This window comes from Epinephelus fuscoguttatus, linkage group LG18 (genome assembly GCF_011397635.1).
Source record: "Epinephelus fuscoguttatus linkage group LG18, E.fuscoguttatus.final_Chr_v1".
In the NCBI taxonomy this organism is placed as follows: domain Eukaryota; kingdom Metazoa; phylum Chordata; class Actinopteri; order Perciformes; family Serranidae; genus Epinephelus; species Epinephelus fuscoguttatus.
This window is the reverse complement of record NC_064769.1, coordinates 18,057,775-18,075,168: the sequence shown is the minus strand read 5'-3', so window position 1 is coordinate 18,075,168 and position 17,394 is coordinate 18,057,775.

Here is a 17,394-nt window from a genome sequence, read left to right as displayed (position 1 = left end):
CGAGGGCTGCCGTAGAATGGCAACGAGGATGTCAGCCAACCAACACTCGCTACCCGGGTTGCGGCAATTTGCGATGCTGGCCAGCTAGGAAATAACTAGCAGCCAGAACAGTACAGTGCTCTCTTGTCTAGCTAACATTTAGCCGTGTTACTTACTGATCCATTAGAAAGAAAGCTAGCTGGGCATCGGTTTTGAAGCCTCTGGTCACGGAGCTCCCTCAATCTCTTGAACGCCTGACTGAGGTTTACTCTTGTTTTTCCTCTTCTTTTATCACTCTCCTTTTTGCTCTTCTTTGACTCCTCAGACAGAGGAGCTTGTTTTCTTTTCCAAACTTTGTCCATCTGCCATTGTGCTCGTGACTCAACTATCTCATGCCCAACTCCTATAAGGACCAGCTCCAGTCCCTGATTGGCTGGCTGACCAGTTTCGCAATACATGACGCGTTTCCTGCCGTAAAGCAGATTTTTTTCCGCGAAATTTCAGCACCGGTGGCAGAAGCTTATTACAAAGATTGCAAGGCCACTAAGTAACCTATGTAAACGCTGATAGTCTGATTTTACTGTGGCCACTACCCTGTGCAACCCACATTATTTTCATAATGATATATTTAGGAAAAGATGCTATCTGTTGCCTCTTTAATCAGATACATGCCAAACTAAAACCAGCTTGTGTTCACTTCACAAGTCCCCAAGTTTCTCCCCCTGTTACAATGTACAAAAAAACTGAGGCTTGTTCACATTCTTGCCTCCCTTGAGTCCCCTCTGTGTTGACTGTCTACCTGGTTTTATTACTTCTGGTTTGGGTGTGGAGAGAGCGTACTGATTCTTCAGGATTTGCATGAGCCAAGAGAAAAAACTTAGAACAACATTAAAGATATTTAATTTGGTCGGAAATGCAAGACAGGAAAGAGACTGACTTCAGACAGCTCAGACTAGATTTTATGTCCTCCTTACACCAAACAATCAAGATCACAAGACTGCGAGAGTTAAAACTCAAGTGATTTTATTCTGACATTGGAAATTTGTCCGCATCAGTGACATCGCTTGAAAATCTGTTTGGTGTAAGGCTGGCATTAGGTGGCATTATTTACTGATACACTTGCACAAAATAAATATCCTTAAAAAAGATATGGATATATCCCACTGGTATATCATTTTGTTAGATCCTCCACATGCGGATTAAAGTGTGAATTTCCTGTGTTATCACTGCCCCTGCCCGTATGTGTAATCTGCAAATCTCAGGCCTCACCGACAATCCTTATAAACTTGTCCTAATCCGTCTGGCATATCTGCTGGCTAACACCTGTTCCTGAAGGAGCACAGAGTGGAGAGACGTTAAAGAGGAAGGACAGGATGTAGGAAATTATTTCATAGAAAAGCTTTTTGTGTAATTTTATGTCAGTCTGTATAGGTCAAGTTGTACTTGTGTGTGTTTTTTTCTGTCAGTCTGTTTACCTATCTGTCAATCTTTTGTCTGTCAGTTTGCCACTTTCTCCCTCGCTCTGAAAATAAATCTTTACAATCCATATCCTGGAAAACACTGGAACTGAGCTTAGCTTAACCCAAACACACTTCAGACACATGTGGTGAGGTAGCTTGTATACAAATTACACATTCAGAAATGGAACGGAAATATATATTAGTGTGACAACATTGTAATTTTCTTTTAAAACATGAATCTCTTTACAGAGGTATAAAAGCTAATCACAGTTTACTTCTGCCACTGAGTAAAGGGCTCAGAGTGTTATATTTCCAGCTGAAAACACTTGGAAATCCAAGGCCCCTGTGTGTCTTTAAAACACGGAGTTAGGGAACCACAAAATGGTCAACACAACCAAACCACAGAAACCCCACTCCCTGTACACACACATACACCAACACTGGCACCAGGATCACGGCTTCTCAGAGTGGCACCATCAAATTTCAAACACAGCTGGCACTCTTCAACTGGAATTCATTGCGATCTGTGTTAAAAGAAGGTGAAGTTAGTCTTTTTATAACAAATGCCTCCCATCATTCCATCCAGCTACGGATAATGCTAGCATAGTCGAGGCCCCAGAACAACATCGTGCTTCACTGGCGCAGAAAGGACAGCTCCCCCTGGGCCACGTCTGAGAGACTGGTGGCTAAGTTGCTCTGACAGCTACATGCTTTAACAGATGCAGTTCCCATCCAGTGAAACAGCCTCTTTGGGAGCAGATAAGCTAAACAGAGATGGTATGGCCATAGCTGCATATATCGTTTGGGGGCAGCAAGATGTGACTGAGGGTAGCTAGTTGCCAACTGTAGCTGCTGGACAGAGCTTGTCCACTATGGTTGTGCTCATGAATACTATGACCTGTGACCTCGGAGGCAAGATAGTGTCAGCAAAGGGGATGCCGCAAGCTGGATATCAGTAAGTTCAGAAAGCTCAACTGATGATCTGGAAGGATATGAAAAAAGATGATCGCTAAGTTTTGTCTTTTGGTACTGAAAGAAGCTGCAAATTTTCATCCACTGCTTTCTTGTCCTATGCCGTGGTAGTGACAGTGACAGGCTGGCACCTGTGTGGGGATAAGCGTTTTAAGCGTAGCCTTGCTATTCTCAGGAATATCATTAGCCCAGAATGTAGTGTGTGTGGTTCAAAGAGAGATTGAAAGAGAGAGAGAGACGGTGGATGTACTCAAAGACAGAAATTAGCAATTAAGTTGTCAAGTGCAAGGAAAGGTACAGTGTGGTGTGTGATATTTCCTGTCGCTCTCATCTCCCATTACCGGTTTTGTAAACATCACAGGCCTTAGACTATATAAAATAATGGATGTAGCTGCCGTGATGTCAACAATTGGTTTGTAGACTCAATTTACAGCCTCAGAGGTTGCCACATGGCGTCTGCACAAATACACTTCAGTCATCTGTAACTGTCTTACTAATATTTTTCATGAATACGGGGAATGTTAATAACCTGATTTCTCTGTGCTCATGTAAACACCATATCCCGAATATGATCATAACCGAAATAAACCTCTTAAAGTCATGTAAATGCACTTACTGTGGATGTCATTGCTACTATAAGTATTGTTTTATGTTCTTTAGGATATTAGTTATAGTTTCAATTATTAACTTAGAGAGTTGGGACCTTTACATTATTTAAGTACATTATCTCATTGCAAACACATCAATCCCGTCTGTAAATCTCTTTTGCTAAAATGTCCCAGTCAGTATAAATGCCTGCTGGATCCATAGACAACACATGCCAGAAGCTATAAACTCTGCTCCAACAGCAATCAATTGTGCATCATGCCAAGATACTTTCTAAAGGGTGGCAGTCTTACACCCCACCTACAGATCGGTTTACGGGCACTTCAATCTCAAATCTAATCACAGAAGCAGCAATAGCTGTGAAAGGGAAACAAAGCAAGAGGCATTTCATATTCATCTCCCCTGTGTCAGGTGGACTAAGTGCCAGCTGGACTGAAAGGGCTGGCGAGGAAACAGGTAATGTTGCTGACTGCAAAACAGTCTTGGGTTACGGAGCAAAACTGAAATCATCGATCAGTGCTGCCACGGGGGGATTGTAACCGTGCCGTCTGAAGACATAGAATTTAAATGTTTCTGACAAGGGGAAGTGAAAGAATGTGAAATGGTTTTCAAAAAGGTCTGTAATAAAAAGGTGAAATGCTGAATTATTACAATAAAGAAACAAACCTAAAATGTTTCTGCTTATAGACCCAGCTGTGTAGGGGAGAGTGGGGTCAGTTGGAACAGGAGTGCCTATTTTAGCAGCTATGCCTATGGCTTTGAGCTGATAGGTGCCACTGAATGAAGACTCGGAAGGCAGCCAAATTCCATATCTCAGTAATCTATGAAAATATAATCATCATCATCAATCAAAAATATAAGGTGCGCATATCTTTAGCCTAGAACATGGTGTCCCAACCACTCTGGGGAGGTATATTCATTCATTTTCTGTAGCCCCTTCTCTTGTTAGGGCTTGCGGAAGGGGTGGAGCCTATTCCAGCTGACATTGGGCGAGAGGCGGGGTACACCTTGGACAGGTCGCCAGACTATCACAGGGCTGACACATAGAGACAGACAACCATTCACACTCACATTCACACCTACAAGCAAGTTAGAGTCACCAATTATCCTGCATGTCTTTGGACTGTGGGAGGAAGCCGGAGTACCCTGAGAAAACCCACGCTGACGACTCCACACAGAAGGGCTCCCCCACTTTCAGGTTCAAACCCCCGACCTTGGGTCCACCACTGTGCCGCCAAGAGGTAGAATTTTGGGAAAATGCACTCCTTGTACATTTTTTGCAAAATTTGCAAAATCACATTTGGATGAGCTCTAAAAAAAACTTGATAAATTGTTAGCAGACACCTTTATCTACTCTGAGATCAAATTATTTTCATTTCTGTTCAGTCTGTCAGTCATGGAAGGTTATTTCATGTCGACACAAGAATGTCTCAACTGACTACGCTCTCCCCTAGTTGTATACTGTACAAGTGTCTGAAAGTTAAATATGCAAAATGGCAGTTGAATATGTTTTAAAAATACAGAAAGATTTGTGGAAAGCCTCATATCCACTATTTCTGTGCCTTAAATAATAAACAAACTTTTGCAGCCACAAAGAATATCAAATTAGTTTCTTAATTTATGTTATTCACTTCTAAGAAAACATCAGCACCAAACATAACCACAATTCTTCCTCACAAAATTGTACAATTATGATGGAACATTCCTGTTCAGGCCCTCTTCTCAAAAATCCCCCAAATCCGACAAAGGGTCTATTCCTTACCCATCCCCAACAAACAGCACCATTCACGTTGGCTAAATCATGTGAAGCATCGCAGAGACATGACCAGCTGCTAACCTCATCTCTGTAGAGTCAAATGTGCCCCGGGAAAACAAAGCGAATGAATAAAACCGAACATAAACAAACAAAACCATAATCCGGGGCTTTTTAACACGATACTCACAGAGTTGTTGATATTCCCAATTCTTTCCTTTCATTTACGGGACTTGGTGAGGACATGTAAATATAAAATCAAAGAGTGGAATCAGACAAAATAGAAATCTGTCAGTGCTGCTGACTGTTTAAAAGACTCATGCAAACAAAATGAGGAGAGCCAAACTATTTCCATGCTACTCAAAACATTACAATATGGAGGCTTGAGGGAGAGAAACTCTCTGGCGCTTTCACTAACTCCTTTTTCATCTCTTGCCACCAGAACCTCTCCTCTCTTTTATTATTTTGAGAGCCTTCGGGCCCCACGCTCATGAGTGTGTGCGTATGTGTGTTTCTGGGGGAAAAACACCACTTATTAGGTGTCACGTCGTGTTAGAAGCTGTGACCTGTCAGGGCTCGTCTCGCTACTTATCTGTCACCACGAGCCTGTTCAGTGTCTGCGGGTGGCTTGGAACAGTGCACCTCAATACACATATTTGCTGCTCAAGCAAGACCTGAACAACAGAGAGGTCAGCCATCAAGATGACCCTGATTGTCAAACACAACAGAATACAAAGACGTTTTAGAAGCTTTCTTACCCTCAGGCTTTACGACACAGGCGTCCATGCGCAGCCATTAACGTAGCTGAGGAGACAGAGAGAGGGACTTTACAACTAAAGTTAGTTTAGCAAATTGTGATAATTTAAGATAGCCATTAATTCTGGTACGCGACAGTACAGTACAAAGTTAAGAAGTGAGGAAAAAAAGCACAGCCCAAGTTCGAAAGCGTTGCCCCACCGTTCACCACTTTCCGAGCTATAAATCATACTTGTGATGAGGCTTTGAGAAACTGGAATGTGAGAGCGTGACAGTGATGGAGGTGAGCTGCCAGACAGGGCGTCAGGTAGCTGCCACACAGGGTTGATCAGCCCTTGACACGCCAAGAGGCCCCGGCCTGTGACATGCTGTGCTGTCCAACAGGTTATGAAGGCAGGCAGGATGGCGTTGGGGTGACAAGAACCAGGGGCTGTCAGGAGGAAAACGCAAGGACGAGATGTCATGTTCGCTGTGTCGACCGGGCGCCACCATCTTTGATTTTGCTCAACTGAGACAGCTGTGAATACGTTCTCTGCATGGCGCTGATGGATGTGTGTGTATATTGTATCTCAGGGATGAAGAGTCTGTCTGTGTATGTGTACATACTTTGTGTGTGTGTTTGTATCCTTTAAGAAATGTTAACAGAGAGTGGCTGATATGAAATTTTCTCACACATAGAAATACATTTTGTGAGCCATGACTGGGACTCACCACTACCAATACAAGCACCCTAAAAGTGATATTAATACAAACAGAGTATTTCATTTGATACCTTTTTTTCCCTACTTCATTCAATACCCATCATGTGAATAGGAGCATTCAGCTGCGTAATATGCCACTAGACGCCACAGGCGTGTATATATTTCAAATAAAATGCACTTGTTTTCACCACACAACAGACTGTATGGGTTGTAGCTGCTGCAGTAGTGGGCTTATCACAAGTCACATTAAATTGAAGAACCCTTGTGGTGATTGGCTGCGAGCAAAACCATACAAATAGTTTTTTTTTTTCTAGATCCGGCTACAACAAGGATCCGATGCAGTATTGTTTGACTGGAGAAGTTTCATTACTACTTGGTACTGGGCTATTTCAGTGGATACCTTAAAGGTAATCTTTGGGTAATGACATATCACTTTACTGGCATCAGGTCATTCTTGGACAGGTGAAGGGAACATCTGAGCTTAGTTAGAGTTAGTTCACAGCCATCCCATCACCTGTCCATGATGATGCCCGAGGTGCCAACTGTCCTTGCCAGATTGATTTGGGGGTTAATTCCTCTCTGTGGTCTTTGACAGATTATTTAGCCAAGCTGTTGGGAATAAAATGACGATTGAGAAACAGTAAAAAAAAAAAAAAAAACCCTCAGCAGGCTTGCTCAATGTGTTTCTTGTAAAGGATTCTCATGATGCTGAGAAATTGAAAAAGACGCCTTTGTTTTGCGAGTTGCCGGTCAAAGGAAGCATTCAGAGTTTGTTTTTGACATCCCCAGGGGTTTACCATAAACCCTATCATTGTACAAATTATTTTATGTAAGAATGGCAGGGGAAAACAAATCACTGTCACTGTTATTGTGTCAGGATTGTGACCAGGCTGGGGTGGGTGGGTTCAAAAACTAGTTAGAGTGACTGTAAAGCATTGAAAGTGAATTTAAGGCACCGTGTTGTGTTTTTGCAAGATAACTTAGATAACTAGATATTATTTTAAAATACAGAAGGCCAGAGAGGACAAGTTATTTTGTGATATTTACAAGCTTTTTTTCCTAGAGATCTAAAGAAAACAGCTTGTCTTGTTATTTCATTATCTATCTCAACATAACATAAATATCTTAATTTAGCAAGCTGTGTAAATCTTTTGCTCATGAGCATGGGATTATTAAATTGTCAAGCCTTCATGACTTCCAAGATTTTTTATGTATTTTGTGATCTTGTTGTGGTAAGATCATTGATTAATTAATCTGATTATTACAACAAAAACAGAGATGCAATTACATGCATGTGCCCACTTAAAAATATGAAAAAAACAAATACATAAAAATTTAAATAAAATAAAATAATATAAATAAAATAAAATAAAATAACATTCATGACATAAAATAAGATTAAATGAAAAAAATAAGATAAAATAGAATAAAATTTAATAAGATAAAACAAAATAAAATGAAATAAAATAAAATAAAATAAAATAAAACAAAATGAAATGAAATTAAATGAAATGAAATGAAATTAAATGAAATTAAATTAAATTAAATTAAATTAAAAATAATAATCTATTACTCCAAATATATGCATAGGTCAGTTGGAGCAGAGGGTCTGACCATTGGCTGATATTAACTCCAAGCAGGACAGCAGCGTCAGGGTCCCCCAGTCTTTATCTGCAAAATGTTACAAAATTAACAACCAGGAGAAGACTCAAAATGACAACAGAAAGACACAAAATAATTACAAAGAGACACAAAACCATGAAAAGATGCATGAAGAACTACAAAAACAAAATGCAAAACCACAAAGTCTGTGTTTCTTGTTCCCTTGTAGAAAAGGTGGTGGGGCCTCTTGAATTTCTGTGCCCAGGGGCCCATTGTTTCACAATCCACCCATATATGTGGCATAGAAGCTGATGTTCATGCAATGGACATATTATAATTTATGTTATGCATTCCTAGATACTGTATTTGTGTCCTAGTCTTATACCATAAAATTAAACAAGTGAGTTCAAAGCCTAGATGTCTGTTATGTATACAGGAGATATTTGTTTTTCATTTATCCTGAAAGCCTAAAAAGGCATGTTTGTCTTGTAGCCTGTTTGAGTCTCCACTGGATGATTCATGGGTCCAGTGAGGATGAAATCGCACATTTACACTGTCAAAAAGTCATGTTAGGCGTGATCCAGCTACCCCAGGCCTCCAACAAGACAACCAAATGCAACCCTTGGCGAAAGACAAGTGGTGTTATCAGGACCATCTGTTGGATATACTCCAGACCCGGCAGAAGTAAAGTCATCAAGGGCCCCAACTGATCACAGCACCTTAGGGCCATGTTTAAGGCACCATGTGAACTTAAGGATGAGGGCGTCCTATTCTGCTCATGTTCTTGTGATGCTTTTAAGCACGTACCGGCAAAGACCTCACACAATTAATCTTGAATGGATTATTACCGTACAGCAAAAACATGCACAAACAGAAAATCCAAGCAGAGGTTTAGGGACAAATACAGGCAATGTTCACACACACACACACACACACACACACACACACACACACACACACACACACACAGACAAACCCCAACCTCTCCCAGCCCCTTCCTTTCATGCTCTGTATGAGTGTTTACCTAGAAACCCATCCCTTGTTAAATCGCAGCCTGCTGTTGACTGAAAAGTTTAATGATAGCCGCAGGGCCTTATGCATTAGTATCTGCTATTGGCAGTCACTCATTTCTCTCTGCTCAGTATTTCCTCATCCTGCCTCTGAAGGATAAGGGTTGAAGTCACGGTCAAGACCTCTAAATGAGGCTGTCATTCCTGTCCTTCCACCAATCACAAGACTTGCTTTCGAGAAGTGTTAGGTCAGATGACATACAGCAGAGGCATGACAGTGCTCAGTGCCAGCAGTGCACTACACACACAAACACTGTGCTTGACATATTTGCTTATATTTAACTGCTACAGCATCCTGTCATGTGCATCACTGTATCAGATTACACATTTATCTACTCACTGACAGCTCCTTGTATCCAAACAAAAACAACACTTTGGCAACTTCTCCCACAAAGCTGTCTAAATGATTTCATTGATTAGTAAAATATGTCTACAGGAAGTGTTCACTAAAACTAAAGAGTCACTTAAGGAAGATTTTGAGACAGCTGAGTGGTTCTCTTGTCAAATGTTATTTAAAAAATAAAAGTTTTTAGAGGGATATATTGGCAGAAATGATATATATTATAACAAGTATGTTTTCTTTAGTGTATAATCACCTGGAAATAAGAATTGTAGTAGCGGCATTCATGTTTTCACATTTTCCCATCGGCCACCACAAATAACAGCCCCTTAGGCAATGTGCAGCATCAGAAAAACACTTTTTTTTTACATAAAATTGTTTTGTTCAGTGTTTTCAGGTCATTTAATTGGACAAAAAGTCATGTTAGTCCTTGTCCTTGTCCCAGTATACAAGCCAAGAGGGGGATCGATTCATTGACGAAGTATGTCCGACTCCGCTACAGTAGGTGGCGATATGCCCCCTTTCAGCTTCCTAGTATGGACCTTTTACCACTTGACCTACTATGTCACAGACCAGGCTGTCGACCAAGTTATCTTACAGTTAGCTAGCAGCAAACTGGTACCATGGTGGACAACCTTACAGCTCTGTACATTTCGTCCGTTGCAAAAAAATGCACGGCTCTGGATGTAGATTTTGCCATGTTGTTATCGGCTTCTTCTTCTGTTCCACATTTATTACTTTCGACTTCCGGATCAGCGCAGGATGGACACTGTGGCACATCGGCCAGTTTGGGTCCTATTGACTGTATACATGTAATTCAACTCCCAATCACATTATCTGGGTGTGTTAGTCTGACTTTAGTACGATTTCAGCCAGACTAACATGTTTACATCATGTATATTAAAACTCCGATTTTAGTAGGATTGACACAATAAATCAATTTTCTTTACTGTCATGTAAACATACTGACTGATTTGTAATGTGAAACACACTAAACCTTTGAAGGTGCAGTATGTAATTCTGAGGAAAAACAGTTGATGGTTGAGTGTCATTCCAGGTTGTTAATAGTAATGCTTTGGGTTTGTGGTTCGGTCAGACTAACAACGTGAGGTTGCCTGTATTTGACAACCTGAGAATGAGACTCAACAATTAACTATATTTTTCCAGAACTGTACACTGCACCTTTAAGGGTTGTAAGGGAGCTGTTTTCCATTTTCCTTTTTGCTAAAACTGCCTTTAGATCTTGCATAACGCTGCATATACTGTATGTCCCTTCATGCCATATTTGAACTGTTGTCTCCATGTCAAACAGCCTGATGAATAGGAGAGGAGATGAACAGAGAAAAAGCTAAGGGGTGAATTAGTCTGCGGCAGAGTGCTTCATGCAGCAACAGACAGGAGATCAATATTTACCGACACTCCCCTGCTTTAGACAGCATTCATGTCAGAGCGAACAAACAGTCCTCACTGCATAGGTAGTGTCCAGCCCACACACTCTCTCCCTCTTACCTCCCCCTTCCCTTTCCCCTCCTTACAGAGACACTACGCCCTGAGACAAAAGCACAGGTAAAGGTTGACAAAAGGTGTCTATGGATCTTTTGAGTCACACACAGCAACCACTGTCTACATTCACCCTGCAATTATCTCCTTACAGACCTAATCCTGGCAGTTAAGTGGCTGGCTAAAAGCATGTGTACACAAACACGGATGGAGAGCAAGGGCGTGCATGCCGTTTATCTGCTGGCTCCATCACACACCTGATGTACAGCCATCGGCAAGCCTGACAGTCTGACCTTACAAGAGTTGAACCACACAAACATAATGCAGGCTTACATAAGCAAAAAAACAAACAAGATTAAAATATGGTGAATGTGGATGATAGCAGAAAGCTGAAGGCAAATTTGCACGTTGTGATTTCGTGCAGTCACCATTGGCCACATTTTTTTGATGTGCTGGAACCACCAACCTCTTTGCGAGTCTCTGTGTCTCTACTGTTTAATCACCACTGTAGGCGACTTGTTGGCTTTGTGGTAAGATTATTCAGTTTCGCCCCAAGTGACATATTTTCTTAAAAGCTCATTGTTTGGAGGAAAAATTCCGAGTGTGTTGAGTGTCTGAGCAATCAATGACAAATTGGTGTCACGGAGGCCAGTGCGTGTAAATTTTTTTCTGTATATAACTCATCCAAATCTTAAATCAGTTCAGTGGGTGCATCCCAAACCCCTATTTTAATCGCTCCTCAGTTGACCCATAAATCGTTTCTGCCCATCAACATGAATGTTTTTCCAATTCCTCTATTTTTGCTCTGTTGAGAAAGATGCAAATGAGAGAAACGTGGAGGCAATTAAGGGAATTAGGTCTTACCCAATCACTGCAGCTCCCAAGTGAGTGATCAGTACTGAAACACAGAACCAACATTTGCATTTGCATTTGCATTGAAGCCAATGGAAACTATGTATAGATGATTAAAAAAACTATAAAATCAAAATGCTGAAAATATTATAGGTAATTATTTTAGAACAAACAAGAGCTGAGTTGTTAGTTTATGAGTACAAAGGGAAAATGTATACAGCTGACAAAAGAGACAATTTATTTTTAGTAGCTTTAGTTGCATGACAGACAGTATAAGATGATAACTGTAATGTTTTTAATTTGCAATAACATAACAGGAAGTTGGCAAAATGGCTCCACAACATCCAGCCCCAGTCCATGTGTCATTTTACCCTGGCAAAATGAGCAGAACCAGCTCTAAAGGGAAGGGTGAGAGAGGTAACTTGAGCCAGTGTGAATGGACTCATTGTTGCTTTGGCTTAATTAGGCGTGACAAGCGAGGCGTGAACAGATTCCCATCATTAGGCTCTCTAAAAAGCCCATTAGAATCAATGGGCCACACTCCGGTCAGACTTTCTGTCTACCAGCCAGCCAGCCTCCTGCCCCTTCAGCAGGACACTGGATATAGTTACAGCCACCCAGCCACGGCTAACTCAAACAAGGCAACTCTATAGCTGCGGCCCTAACACCCGAGGTAATGCAATTGACGCCAGGTTTGAGGTAAAGGGGAGTACGATAAGAGAGGTAGGGACATAAGCGTGTGAGTTGTGGTTTGGGGTAAAGTGTACAAGGAAGTGTGTGCATAGGAGAGTGTGTGTGTGTGTGTGCATATGTGTGGCAGAGAGAGTGAGAGTATGTGTCCACAACCATAAGCCTGTCTGCTCGACAGAGAACTGTACCAGGCAACAGATCCCGGCAGCCAGTGTGGCTGATAAACTGCAGGGATTAGCAGGCACTTCTGGAGCCCAAGTGGCCCTATCAATACAGGACCGGGCCCATTGATCTGTTGTCTGGACGGGTGCTGGGGCTAATTCCTGGACCTTGGCTCTGAGTGCTCCTCGCTAGGGAGGTGGGAGGAGGGTGGAGGTGGGGGAGAGACTGGCTGGCTACTAGTGGCGCCATCCACAGACCCTACTGGATTTGAGGCTCAGTGCTTACCATATACCAACTCAATAGCCCCATTACCACAGCGTGGCTGATTGAGGCTCATCAGAAAGAATCAGCCAGTCCAACACACTTATTTTGAATTTCTAAAAGTCACTAATTATTTATTTTAAATAAACATTTACTGACAAATGACCTCAGGCAGTACAATTAAAGAAAATTTGAAGCAGCCTAATTTCAAGTAAGCCACAGAAGTTATGAGTTCCATTTGTCATGTTTGTTTCTGTATTGTGTGTAATCGAGCCAGAGAGACTGTAAATTAGGGTGATATTTTTTTTTAAAAACAAACATGTATGAATGAATATATCTTAAAGACAGTTGAGAGTGAATAACGTCCCCATGGAGTTTGTTTACGAAGAGTTGAAAGATAAGAGTGTTTTCATCGCATGAGGTCCAATTACCCGTTCACTTTCGCCAGACTTCACTTTGCTAAATAAGTGTACCATTATCATACTTTAATTAGATTGTACTATAAGCAAATTACTCACTCAAGCATTTGTCAGTGTCTGGTATGGAAATTGCAGCGTGTTGACAAATGGAGCTTATCTGGAGTAGAGTACCCCGCATTAGCACCTCCATGTAATCCCTGTCCGTCAAAGAGTCAAAGATATGGCTAGTGGAGGAAGGGCAGAGAGAAGTGAGAAGGGGATAGCATGATAAGAATGGGGAGTCAGAAAGGGTGAGGTACCTTTTGAAGAAAGGGAGAGGGGGAAAAGATGGGTGGTGGAAGGAAAGGGAAGTTAAGGACTGAAAAGAAGAGGAAGTAAGAGAAGAGAAGTTAGTAAGAGTTCATGATTCTGCATAGCAGCATGTCCAATAAGCACGGTTTATTTCTTGGCTGACCTGAGGATGTTGTTTTAGCTACATGAACACAGCAGGCTGCTACTCATATTGCTATACACAGAAACACCACTCATAATTCTGTGTGGCCATGCCTTGCAGCGGTAAAACATGCTGGGAAATTGTCAGTTCGGCATGACCTCCTTTCACACAGCTTGTTCAAGGCAGGAATGTTGCCCCACATTTCTACCATACCTTTCTGTATAAAACATACTAACACAGAATAGGTGAGGGATTCTTTTCCACCTTTAAGTCTGCAGCAGAGGTAGAAACACAGCTGAAACAACATCTGAGTCAGCAGGATGGGATGAGGTTGACTTTTCTGTGTCGTGTTATGTGTGCAAACCAGCCAACAGGAGATTTAAAAAGTGGCTAGTGGCTATCAGCAGCTAACTCATAGGAGAACAGCAACCAAAAAATCGTCACAAATTGGGGAGACCATGAGTTCTGGGAATTCCTTACCCTCAAGCAAAGGGCAAGATCAACTGCCAGGGACAGTAAATGATTGTTATTACCATGTTATGCCATTGTTATTGTTTAGAAAGTGCTGCCCGGCGTGCATGTCATATGTTACACAAGAGGCCAACACTCTTGTTATATGTCATGCCTCTTTTGCTTCCAGAACACCAGCATGCTATCTAAACAGACCCCTAGGAATGCCACTTAGCCTTGCTTTCAGTTTTTCCCAGTGGCCACTTGAAGTATTGCAGTTAAAAAATCCACTACAGCCCAAAAAACATTGTAAAAAAGACATTTGTAAAACTGTTGACAGGACACCTACAAACAAGGTCAATTATGATTTGTTTTAAATTCTAGAATGTTTTATATTTGTAAAACTTTGAGTCAAGACTAACGATTTAAAAGTAAGTGACATCATCACAACCTTTATGCCTATCACAAAGTCTTTGGGCGGAGCAGGAACTCGCGAGCAATTCTTATTAGACTGATTGGGCACTATCTTGGGGTCAGGTATCCAAACATAATAATATCTATGTGTCTAAAATCATACACTGGGGCCACATTATGCCTGCGCTGTTTTGTTCTGTGCAAAAAAAGAAAAGCCTGCATAATGAAGGTGTAGCAGCTGTAAGTCGGTTGACACAGGCTGAAGGACACCAGTTCGTCAGGATCTGCAGTTTATTCTCTATGGAAAGCAGCACAGGGGCAGTCAGCACACACATACACAGCTACAGGCTCCGACAGTCTCCATCACAACAGCTTCCAAAGTTTTTTTTTGTGTGTGTTCCAGTAAAATAAAATGAAATAAAATAAATAAAATATTGCCACAAATAAAATGTATGCACATTAACTGTACATGTATGCATTTCTTCAGAGTAAGAGCAAAAAATAAAAATGCATATTCAGAAACCTTATTCTCTTTTACTAAACTACTACTTCAATATGAACGCAGTCCAAGTGACACAGAACTTTTGTGCACAACAATGAAATTATTACACATAACAATGAAATTATTGCACTAACAATACTATAACGCACCTATGGAAAGTAGCACAGGGGCAGTCAGCACACACATGCACAGCTACAGGCTCCGACAGTCTCCTGCAGTGAGTCAGAGGGCATGCAAATTAGGCGGATTTAACACAAAAAAACGGCCGTCTTACGGACCAAAAACATCAACAAAGATTCAGAAATATGTCAACAAATGTATATTACTACGTTTCATACAGTTTAAGCGACAACAGATTAATATTATATAAAACAGAAGTAACAGTGAAACAGACAGAGTTAAGGATAGCATGTTATTATCACTGTAGGAAAAAAGAACAAATAATAGACAGGGTTAATACTTCATTCAGTAGTGGTGGAGCCAGAAGATAAGCACCGACTGCTGAATATTTCATGGCTGAAGCTGTCTGACTGCCTGTCTGTCTGTTGAGTGACAGCCTCATTCTGGCGCTAAGGTCCTTGGCGATTTCTACAGTACCTTGAGATACTGGAGTGCTCACGCATACTGTACACAAAGAGGAATACACTGTATTGATCATTACTCATAACACAGATACAGAGAACATGTGCATGCGCGGAAAGGAAGGGGGATGAACATGACAAAGTACTCTCTGTCTCCACACAGCTGCACATAGTTTGACATCAGATGATAAACAGTTTGAGTTTTAAATGACTGATTCAGCATCTGACAAACAATACTAAAGCCTTGATGATACATCAGCACAGACACAGACGCATGAACTGGCCTTCAGGGTGTGCAGCCATGGCACTGTGAGGTACTGTGAGGCAGTACTTTGGCACAGCAGTGCTTTGGGCTAAATGCTAAAATGGTCACAGTGACAGCATGCAGATGTTACACATTCATAAAGTTTGCTACAATCACTATTTTAGGCCACATACACACTAATATGTGAGCATTTTAAAACACTGTTTTTGCACCGTTTCAGAATTTATCTTCGTCCATACCAACCCGCCTAGACACACCAAAGGCCATTTACATACACTGGGCATGTGCATACCAGTGTAAAGAGGGAGCAGACTACTCTGCGGTTGATTGCTTAGGTACAGAAAATACTGCAAAGATGGTGAGAAGTAAGACCAGAGATTTCGGTGCTTGGACCAGCAACAGTGTGGAACTGTTAATAATAATAGGTAACATGAGTACATGGTAGTCAAGGCGGCAGAAAACAGATTGGGAGTTGTTACAAAGGAAATACAGCATATTAGAGCGGTACCGGCCCAGGAGCAATGTCCAGCCATGGCACAAAGTAATGTTACCCACATAAAAAGAATAAAATCACAAAAAGTATGTAGATAATATTTTAACTTGATATGCGGTAACTAGGGTTGGGATCCGGATCCGGTTCTTTTTCGGAACCGGGTCCAAAGTTCCGGTTCTGGAACCGGTTCCATCACATTTGGCGTAACGGTTCTTGCAAACGATTCCTAGATTGTAAAAAAAGTGTGGCACGGGCCGAATATTTCTGTCCGAACCCGACTGAGCCCGACATTATCTAATCACTAAAGCACTGAGTTTGTGTCACACAGTTGTCATGGTTACAGGCTATTTAACAGGCCGGGCGTGCGCCGGGTGCTCAGTGGAGAGGGAGACCTCCATGTTTGAGACGGGAGCGGGCGGCGGGAGCAGGCGGTAGGAGGTCTGACGCTTCCAGAGAGGGGAGCAGTAGAAATATAACAAAATAAGATAAAATAGGAGACATCTGTCTCCCTCTTTTATTTAATTTTCAGCGTTTAATCAAGGCGGAGGCTGGCAGCGGGAGGTCCGCTTCCAGCGAGGGGAGAGATAGAAACAAACAGCCAATGTGTGTGTGTGTGTGTGTTCTGTTCAGGTGTTGTCACGTAAATAACAGTGCCCAAGCATGAATGCATATAAGTATTTTTTATTACATTGTTGTGGTTACTGTAGAAATCAGAGAATCACTTTTTGTTGTTATATATTCTCAGGGAGATGATACAAGCTCTAAATCTGAAATACACACCACACACAAATGTGTATTTTCATCTAATTGTACTGTGCAACAGTTAAAGTTTTTGTATTTGTATGACTGCATTTGTGTTTATTATATACTTGTTTAAGTATAGAGAGTATAATGAATATAATGTAGGAATTGGTAAGAGGAATCGGTAAGGAATCGGAATCGTTAAAATCCTAACGACTCCCAACCCTAGCGGTAACAGAAAAGACCCAATCCGAAAAAGAATGTTGGTGCCTGTGTCATTGTTTCCAAAAGTCTCCGATCATTAAAACAGAGTTTGGAGTTTTCAAACTAAAACAGGGTCAGCAGAATTTACAGAGGTCTTACAAAGGTTCCAGAATCCCCAAGAAGTTTGG